General features: G+C 37.7%; 1 pseudogene; it reads left to right on the top strand.

Annotated features, from left to right (window-relative positions):
- The first annotated feature begins 410 nt into the window (after positions 1-410).
- Positions 411-1,219, top strand: LOC125164863 (ectonucleoside triphosphate diphosphohydrolase 6-like; annotated as a pseudogene).
- Positions 1,220-9,409: the final 8,190 nt, after the last annotated feature.

Here is a 9,409-nt window from a genome sequence, read left to right as displayed (position 1 = left end):
GCTGCGGGAGAATGGAAGGGCCAGTTGGCCCACACCAACCTCTCCACAGCCAGAAGTGATCATGAAGTCTTCTGCAGGATCATGTTTGGCATGGGGATTCCTGGTACCCACATATTCATCTTCTAATTTGCACAGTAGGCCAGAGAAGTTCCCAATTTGACCTGTGAAAACTTCAGAGCACTGAAGCGAGGCATTTCTGCTTATTATCACGATCTTGAAAGAGTAGTAAGAGAGAATGTTAAACAGGAAATTCATTTTGCCTTCTGAAAGGTCACCTCTTTGTTCCTTGAGAGAACAACAAATTTATACCTATTATTAAGATAAAAGGCTCAGAAGCAACTATAAAGACATGAGGTGAAAGAAATGTTTAAGGCATCTTCTTCCATGTAGAAGAGGACTGTGTTTTCACCATGAATGGAATAAATGAAGACATTTCATCGTGGATCACAGTCAGCTTCCTAATGGGTGGTTGAAGGCCCCCCAGGAGGAGGCAGTGTAGGCATGCTGGATTTGTGGGGAAGATCCACTCAGTTCATCTTACTTCCAAGAGTTTAGAGCACCCTTCTGACATCCCCAGTCATTAACATAACATTGTTTCAGATGTTTAACAGAACCTATAATTTCCATTTCTACATCTACTGGGTCTTGTATTGATGTTGGCCAGGCTTGTAATTAGTATGGAAAAGAATGTGCTAAAGTTGGAAAGGAGTTGCTCAGCCCTGGTTTGTCTCCCAGTTTCAAAGGAGAATAGGAACATGTTGAAATAATATACAGATTATCAGGACAAAAAGTGGTTAGCTGCCATGTGTTGTGGGCTAGCAGAGGGACTGAACAAACAAAGCGAGCTTTTAAAACAAAGCAAGCAAAATGGAAGAAGTGAAGAACTTGGATTTTTATGTATTTTTCTACTACCATGATTTTGCAGCAAATTTTGGCCTTCTAGATACAGATAAAGGAGGCAGTCTTGTGGCTGGAGACTTTGAGACTTCAAACAAGTGTGTGTGTTAGACAATGGAGACTCATCCACAGAAAAAGCCTTTTGTATGTATGCATGGATATCACCTATGTCAGCTTGCTACCTCAAGAATTCATGTTTCTAGGGAACAAAGTGCTAAAGCTGACTCAGAAAATTGACAATGTTAAGACTAGTTATGCTCTGGGAGCCATTTTTCATTACATCGACTCACTGAACCGACAGAAAAGTCAAGCCTCTTGGTAGCCCAGCTTCTCAGCTTTCTACTGCCAAGCTGCCCTATTCCCCCCTATCTCTCAGTCAGCGCTCAGGTTTACCTTGGGACCTCCTCCCCAAAGTGGTGACAGTCTCTACATTTTACGATAAGTAAGTTCTGAAGATCTAATGTATAATGTTGTGACCATGGCTGTAGTTGATAGTGTAGTATTGTATAATTGAAATTTACTGACATGAAGTGTCATCATCACACCACACACACACACACACACACACACACACACACACAAGGATATGCTTGCTAATTAACTACATTGTGGGAATCCTTTTAAAAGGAATACACACATATATCAAACCACGTTGTACACTTTAAACTTATTATGATTTTATTTGTCAGTTTATACCTCAGCAAAGTTGAAAAAAGTCAAAAACAGAAACAGATATTGCATACAAGAGAGGACTAAGAACGTGTGTGTTGATACACCCATCCTTGTGTTTATGGTACACGTTGCCTCTATCTGTCTATTATACTCCTTAGAGTGGATTTTGAAACATGGGCAAATGGTTTTGGCTATGTCCCTTCACTTTAATCTTTAAAATGAACAGAAAAGAACCATACATCTTTGTGGAGCTGCCTCCCTAGCCTGGTCTGTCGGGTGGCTGGACATCGGCCGATGTGAGTTTATCCTCGTATTAACTGTTGGAAGGGCCCAGAGTGTAGCCTAACAGCCTGTTCCCTTCTAGCCTCAGGGTGGGGGGCACTTCTGTGCAGACCCACCCCGGGGATGGGCAGGATTCTCTGTGTGATGGTCCTTGGCTTCAGCTTTATCTTCCTCACCTATGTAGCACTGAGGTCTCATGGCAGAATGGCACCTTTGTCTCATGTGACCTGAAGAGTGGAGGTGTGGAAGAGGTTCAAGAGGAAGAAGTAAGATGCATGTCCATTTCTCAATGCTTCCATCTACCAGTTGGCTGTAAGTGGGCCGTGGACCAGATAGGGGCAACGTGAAGTCGTTCAAGCCAGTGACACCCAGCTTCCCCTTCCACACTGGCACCTCTGTCTCCAGGGTTGTTGCTGCTGTGACAGGGCATTCCTGTGATGCAGGAGTCTTTTACTGTTCTCTCTGCTACCTGCCTGGTTTCTTCCTGGAAGGGTAGACCTCTGCATTCTCTGAATGGGGTCATTCTATAGACTGTCCTGGCTACTCTCAGTGTGAGCCAAGTAAAAGCAACACACATACACACGCACACACACACACACACACACACACATACACACACACACAGACACACTTGGCTCTCTAAGAAAGATGGATCCAGGGGTAGAGTCCTATGAACTTTGTAACTGAACATGTTTATCTCCTCTTTGAGTGTGGACATGCACAATTACCCAGATGTCTGTTTTCCTCAAATCCTTGGCTGTTTTGGTTTGGATTTAACTGAAAGAGCTGTCACCATGAACAGTCCTGTGGATCCCAAGGAAGAGGGTTTAGGAGTTGCAAAATATCACTTTGTAAACCCTCATGTGCCCTGAGGCACATGCTTAATTAAAAACAGTGCTTAAATATGGGGGTGATGTTGAGAGTCAATTGTAAGAATATTTATAGTTGTATTGCTTCAGTTTAAAGGTCTTTGAACGACGACATCTCTGTAGTGTGAGTGCTGCGGGGCTCGTGGAAAAATTATGTTCAGACAGTGCCTGCTTTTCCAGGGACTGACTCTGTCCAAGCGCATCACTAACCTGGAGCAGCCAAGGAAGGGCAGATGATGCTGCGGACCCCGCTGCACTTCTCATCCGTAGATCCTCATTCAGGGGTCTGCCTGAATCAGAAACCCAAGCATCACCCTCTTTTTACTCTGTCTCCTATCTCTTTTTTTAAGAGTTTTTTTATTTATTTTGAGAGGGAGGGGGATTGGGCAGAGAGAGAGAGAGAGGGAGAGAGAGAATCCCAAGCAGGCTCCACACTCTCAGTGTGTGGAGAGTGGGCTGGAACTCACAAACTGTGAGATCATAACCTGAACTGAAACCAAGAGTTGGGTGCTTAACAGATGGAGCCACCCAGACGCCCCACTTTGTCTGATGTCTTAAGGCAGAGTCCATTCACCCACTGGCAAAGGGATATCCTTGATACTTGTCCATACCCATCCTGTGTCCTGCTGGTCACCCCTCTTCATCAACAGAAGTCTATTCCTTGGGAGACAATGCATTCATTCTGCTTAAATGTGGTTTAGGGTCTTCCCACCTGGCTCTTAGAATCAATCATGCAGTGAATGTACAATAAATAGAATAAGCTGAACCTTGCATATTCCATGCAAAATAAAATGGTTTACAAGGGCAAATAAATAAAGTGTTCTTATAAAAATTTATCAAGCAAGAGCAAACTTGCCAAAAAATGTATGATATGTTGCTTAGTTCTTTAGTGAATAAATTACAGTAACACCTTTAAACAATATGTAAAGGCATATTTTTTTGAGCCTCAACCACATATAACCTCAGGATCTAACCCTATTGCCTAGAGTCTTATATATCACACAAATTTTTACAATTAATAGAGTAAATTAGGGGCACCTGGGTGGCTCAGTTGGTTGAGTGTCCGACTTCGGCTCAGGTCATGATCTCATAGTTAGTGAGTTGGAGCCCTGCATCAGGCTCTGTGCTGACAGCTCAGAACCTGGAGCCTGCTTCAGATTCTGTGTCTCTGTCTCTGCTCTTCCCCTGCTCACACGCTGTCTCTCTCTCAAAAATAAAGATTAGTTGTTTTTTTTTTTAAATAGAGTAAATTACACAGGTTTCAAGTGATCAGTCAGTTTTACTTTCCATAAGATTTCATAAATATATGTATCAGAAAAGAAAGTAAAACTTAGAGCTACTGATTGTGTCATGCTTTGCCAAAAGAAATGGAGAGTGAGACCACTTGGAACAAAGTTCTTAACTGCTATAGGGTGAACTATGAGAAGTTAAAGTTTTACACACAGAGGAGAATTAAGTTCCCAGATTTCAATGATAGAGTACTTCTATTGCTCAGAAAAGTGATGCACTAGTTGTCTTTCCTCTATTCCAAAATAGGCTATTAATGCTGCTAAATTTTGCTGAGACATTTCTGCAAGTCAAAGAGCATTCTTCTTCCAACATTAGTTTATATGTGAGAAACTGTTTCTAACATCACTGATTAAAAATTCTTTGGGACAAAAATTGGATTGTTCTGGCATAAGGGAGGTGCCTACTCCTTGGCCAGTTAGGTGTGACTGAACAGCTGGAGGGAAGTCTTTGCAAATCAAGGATTTTGATCCTATCGTGATAGCAGTGTTTGAAGTCAAACTCATACTCACCCTTTCAAATTTCTGGTAGCTATGTATAGGAATTTTATTAATATAATTATATAATTGGTAAAGAAATGAAATATTTTTTACTAACGGTTATTAACTGACTTTTCCTCTTTTCATATTTTGGCTATATTGCCTCTAATCATTAATATGTAATAACTGAGAGGATTTAAAGTTAATCTCATCTAATCATATATTTCAAAGGGAAATCTGATATAATCATAGATTTCAAAGGGAAACTGGTGCTGTGTATATTCCTCCTGTTACATGATTTCATTGAACTTTCTGAAAGCTTATTGTCTTCTCTTAGATCACATCTGTACCACCAGCTTATTTCTTTCCCTTAAGATTAAGGATTGCTTTAATAATAGGGCTCCCAAATCCCCAACACAATGTGCATGATAAAATAATGTGGAAAGAGGAGATGAAGTAATCCCTAGAGAAAGAAAACATGTTTTCATATGTGCCTTTTCATTCTACAGCATGTTGGTGAGCAGGATAAATAAAAATGTGTGTGTGTGTGAATGTGTGTATATATGTTTGTTGCTCTTGAGGTAGCTTTCTAAATATTAACATTCAACCTTTGACCCTATCCTATCCTTTAAATATGCATAATTGATGTGGATACACACACACACACACACACACACACACACACACACACACAAATATTGATTTGATAGGTGATTTGATTTCATTTGATAGGTCATTGTTAGGAAGCCAATATAAATGTAGCTAATAAACATTCAAATGATCACTGAGATCATGCGATTCAAAAATTTATGTGTGTAGAGGAATCCTAAATTCTTTCTGTAGTTAGCGTAGCTCTCCATAATCCAAAATATAAACCCCTAAATTTCAGTGCCTTAACACAAGAGAAGTTTACATCTCACTCGCTTAGCTAGCTCATGTGGGTGGATTCCCGTTTGATGTGAGATTGTCTCCTCTGTAGGGTTATTTAGGAACCAGTTTGCTTCCAGATGGTGGTTCTTCTGTCCCCCAGACACTCAAGAGACTTCTGTCCTCAGTCCTCGAGTAGGTAAAGAGAAAGCAAGAGGAAGGTGTTCTGATTCATAGTTCACTTCACCGAGACACATCTTGTTTTACTTTCATGTTCGCTTCCATTGGAGACAGCTCTTTTTACCACCACAGAAAGGGTCTAGGTAATGTCATCTCTTAGCTGAGAAGTCACTTCCCAATGAGAGCTGTATAAAAAGGGGAAAAAAAAGATTTTGTTGAAAATCAGTGTGCTTTATCCTCCATAAAAATAGCCAGGAAAGTTCAAAGAAGATTCTCACTTTGGAAAGAGTTAAATAATCTCAACTTCATACAAAGTTTAGCATTCACCAAGTCTGAATCCAAACTTTAAATTTTCTCTCTGATGGGAAATTGTAATGAAGTGAAACACAGATAATATATGGCATCGTTAAGGTTTTCTTAATTAGGAGTTGTTCTGGACTGTAGGCTGTCCCTCAATAGATAGACAGATACTTCTTCATTTTGCTATTGTATGTGCCAAACTAGAATTTACCATGAAAGTATAATAATAAAACAACAATATGCTAATTAATTAATGTAGTAGATATAAAGGTATTGCTTATAAGTTACACTGTATTGACCGATGCCACAGAATTTGCAAACAAAATAATCTATCACATAGTATGTAATTTATAAGATTAAGATAGCTTGAATTCAACTATAAATTCATGAAATCTTCATTTAAATAAATATTGCAGATATGTATAATACAGGTACTTTTTATTGAATTCTTCATAAACACATTTCTATTTTGATTTTATTTTAATGTTTGGATGTATTATGTATTTATGTGCATATTTATATACTTGTTATTATACGTTGCCTCATTATTACTATCTTATGCTCTTTTATACTTCACCTTATTATTACTATCTCTGCTATTGATTAATTCATTAAATATTATGACTGGGCTGATTTTAGTAGAAATACTTTGAGTTAATTGAAACCCGCTAGGATTTTGGCTTCTAAACTACAGTATGGAAAGTGGTAAATAGACTGCTAAGGAGAGACATAGCAAAAACTCATTAAAAACGCTAATTAGCAAGCTGAATCTTTCTGACTTACCCACTTCACTAATCTGCTAGCTAAACACATCATAAAAATGTTCCTGCATTGGAAGTGAGCAAATATCCAGAGGAAGGCTGTTTTGAATTTCCAGATTACTTTCAATTAACTGGATGCAGAACAATCTAGAATATGAACAGCTCTGTTATTGCAATTGTATTGTAAGTCCCTAAATGAGCCTTAGTGTCCAGTCACTCTACCTTGGGCAGTATTGACTGTTTCTGTTTCTTCTCACCCGCTCCTTACCCACTTTCTACTGAATCATTTATTTAGTTTACAGTTTCTGGTACTTTTATTACATCATCTTTCACATTTTGTTTTTTACTGCATCTACATTATTACAAATTTTATCTCTTCTACTAGATAGAAAGTTCTGTGGAGTCAGGGATTATATTTTTTTTTACCTTAAACCTGTTTGGAAGTGTTGAATCTGAGAATAAGTATAGATTCTGCACTAGGTCTTTAAAAATTTGTTCTGGAGGTGGAGGTGGAAGATTATATCTGGCTACCAGTCCTACTGAACACACGTCTTCCTTCCGTGTGTGTGTGTGTGTGTGTGTGTGTGCGCGCGCGCACGCATGGGTGTGAAAGAGAGTGTATGAAGGTAATTATATCTTCCTAAAATACATTAGATGAATTTCTTTATTTTAACATCTTGAACAACTGATATAAATAAGATACTGATAAATAAATAAGTATTCTTCACATTGGGAATCTTATGATCTGGATAGTAAAAATGACAATTCATAGGTTCTTAGTCCCTGGCCACAAATCTAAATCTTTATTATGTAATAAATCTAAATTTTTACTATTTATTAATAGCAAAGTTTGCATTATATTTTAAATTTATATGTCTATTTATGTTTTATTTCTCAATTTGCTTTGGCCTCTCTCTCTCTTTTTCTCCCTGTATATAGATACATATAGATATAGATATATAGATATAGATAGATGATGATATAGATATATAGATATATAGATCAGATGATGATATAGATATAGATGATATAGATATAGGTATAGACAGATAGATATAGATGATGATTCAGATATAGATATTGACCAATGCCTTAAAACTTTAAATTTTTAGTAAATTTTCCTGAAATCTTGAAAGAAAAATGAGACATAGAATGATCTGAAACAGCTCAGGTGGGTAACATGAGATTTTAATTTTAGTAAATTAAAGGACAGGACCTTTATAGGAACAAGTCATTTGAGATCATGGGCCTCATCTTCTGGAGTTACCAGATTGATATTTAACCGGACGCGTGAACACCTTGGTGACTAAAACTATCATGAACTCTGCAGCTGTCATTTCATTTCCTTCAGATAAATAGCCAGAAGTGGTACTGCTGCGTCCTACTGTGGTTCTATTTTTTTTTTTTTTTTTAGAAAGCTCCATAACTGTTTTTTACAGTGGCTCTATCAATTTATATTCTACCAACAGTGCACTAGGTTTCCTTTACCCACATGTTCACCAACACTTTTTATCTCTTGTCTCTGGATAATAGACATACTTCCATGTTTGAGGTGATATCTTATTGTGGTTTTGCTTTTTACTGGTGATTAGGGATGCTGAACACCTTTTCATGTACCTTGCCTGAAGGGACAAATCCATAAATATCTTGCTGAGGCTGACGTCCGAAACATTATTGCCTATGTTTTCTTTTAGTAGTTTCTGGTTTCAGGTCTCACATTTAGGCCTTTATATATTTGTATCTTGAACCTGTTTTCAATTTCATTGAATTTTTTCTTTGCTATCTGACAAGCACAAAAATTATTTGTTATATAACACATTTCCATTGGGTCTTTTATCATCTATCTATCTATCTATCATCTATTTTCTTCCCTATGCATCATGAATGCTGTTACCTTTTATCTACTAGATTGTTTATGTATATATATATATATATATATATATATATATATATATATATATTAATCATTTTAGGTACAGATGTGATCATTCTAAGATATATGTTACCTATTTTGTTTTATTGACTGTTTCCTTTCTTGATGATGAGGCATGCTGTGTTTCTTCTTTCATGCTTCATAATTTTTTCACTTGATTTCCAGGCATTTTGGAATTGAAGTAGGTAATATTTGTGTACAGAAATTTAAGGTGTTCTCATCTGTCAAGTTGAAACTTCTTTGAGGCAATCAAGTTTATGCTGAAATACTTCTATTTTTTATTATCATTTTCATTATTGTCATCATCATCACTTGGCTTTTGTTAGATTCAGGTCATTTATTGCATACTTCAAATTATTTGAATTCAGGACCAGAAGCTTCTATTTTTGCTGCATATCTATTTCAATTAGCTTTTCCTGCCTTCATCTTTCAGCTAGCCCTGGGCAATTGCAAACTAGGAGAGGTGTCTCTTTTTTCTCAGTTCTCCTTCTCCTCTTCCACATGTCGATATCCAGTATTTGATACTCACTATAAGATTCAGGGAGACATTTCTGTTATTAATGGGTCCCAAGACTGGTATTTAGCCCGGTCTCTGTCACTTCTCCTGCTATTTCCCCACATGTGGAAGGCTGCTGGGTTAAGTAAACGCCTGAAGTGTCTATAGTGTTTATCTTAGTTTTCTACCTTGCCATAATAGTTCTTTAGGTCTGATATTTATACCTCACAGGGGGTTCTCGCTTGGGGTCCTGCCTTGTCTTCAGTCTCTCTGTGAGCACCTAGTGAAGACCAATGGAAGTAACTGTCTGATTTTTCAAGTCTGACCTTGAATCTATTACTCTAGAGAGTGTTTCGTCTTAAGCTAGCTCTCATTTTGCCATTAAA

Source organism: Prionailurus viverrinus, chromosome A1 (assembly GCF_022837055.1).
Source record: "Prionailurus viverrinus isolate Anna chromosome A1, UM_Priviv_1.0, whole genome shotgun sequence".
Lineage (NCBI taxonomy): Eukaryota > Metazoa > Chordata > Mammalia > Carnivora > Felidae > Prionailurus > Prionailurus viverrinus.
The sequence above is the reverse complement of the archived record's forward strand: the minus strand, read 5'-3'. Positions and strand labels throughout refer to the sequence as shown.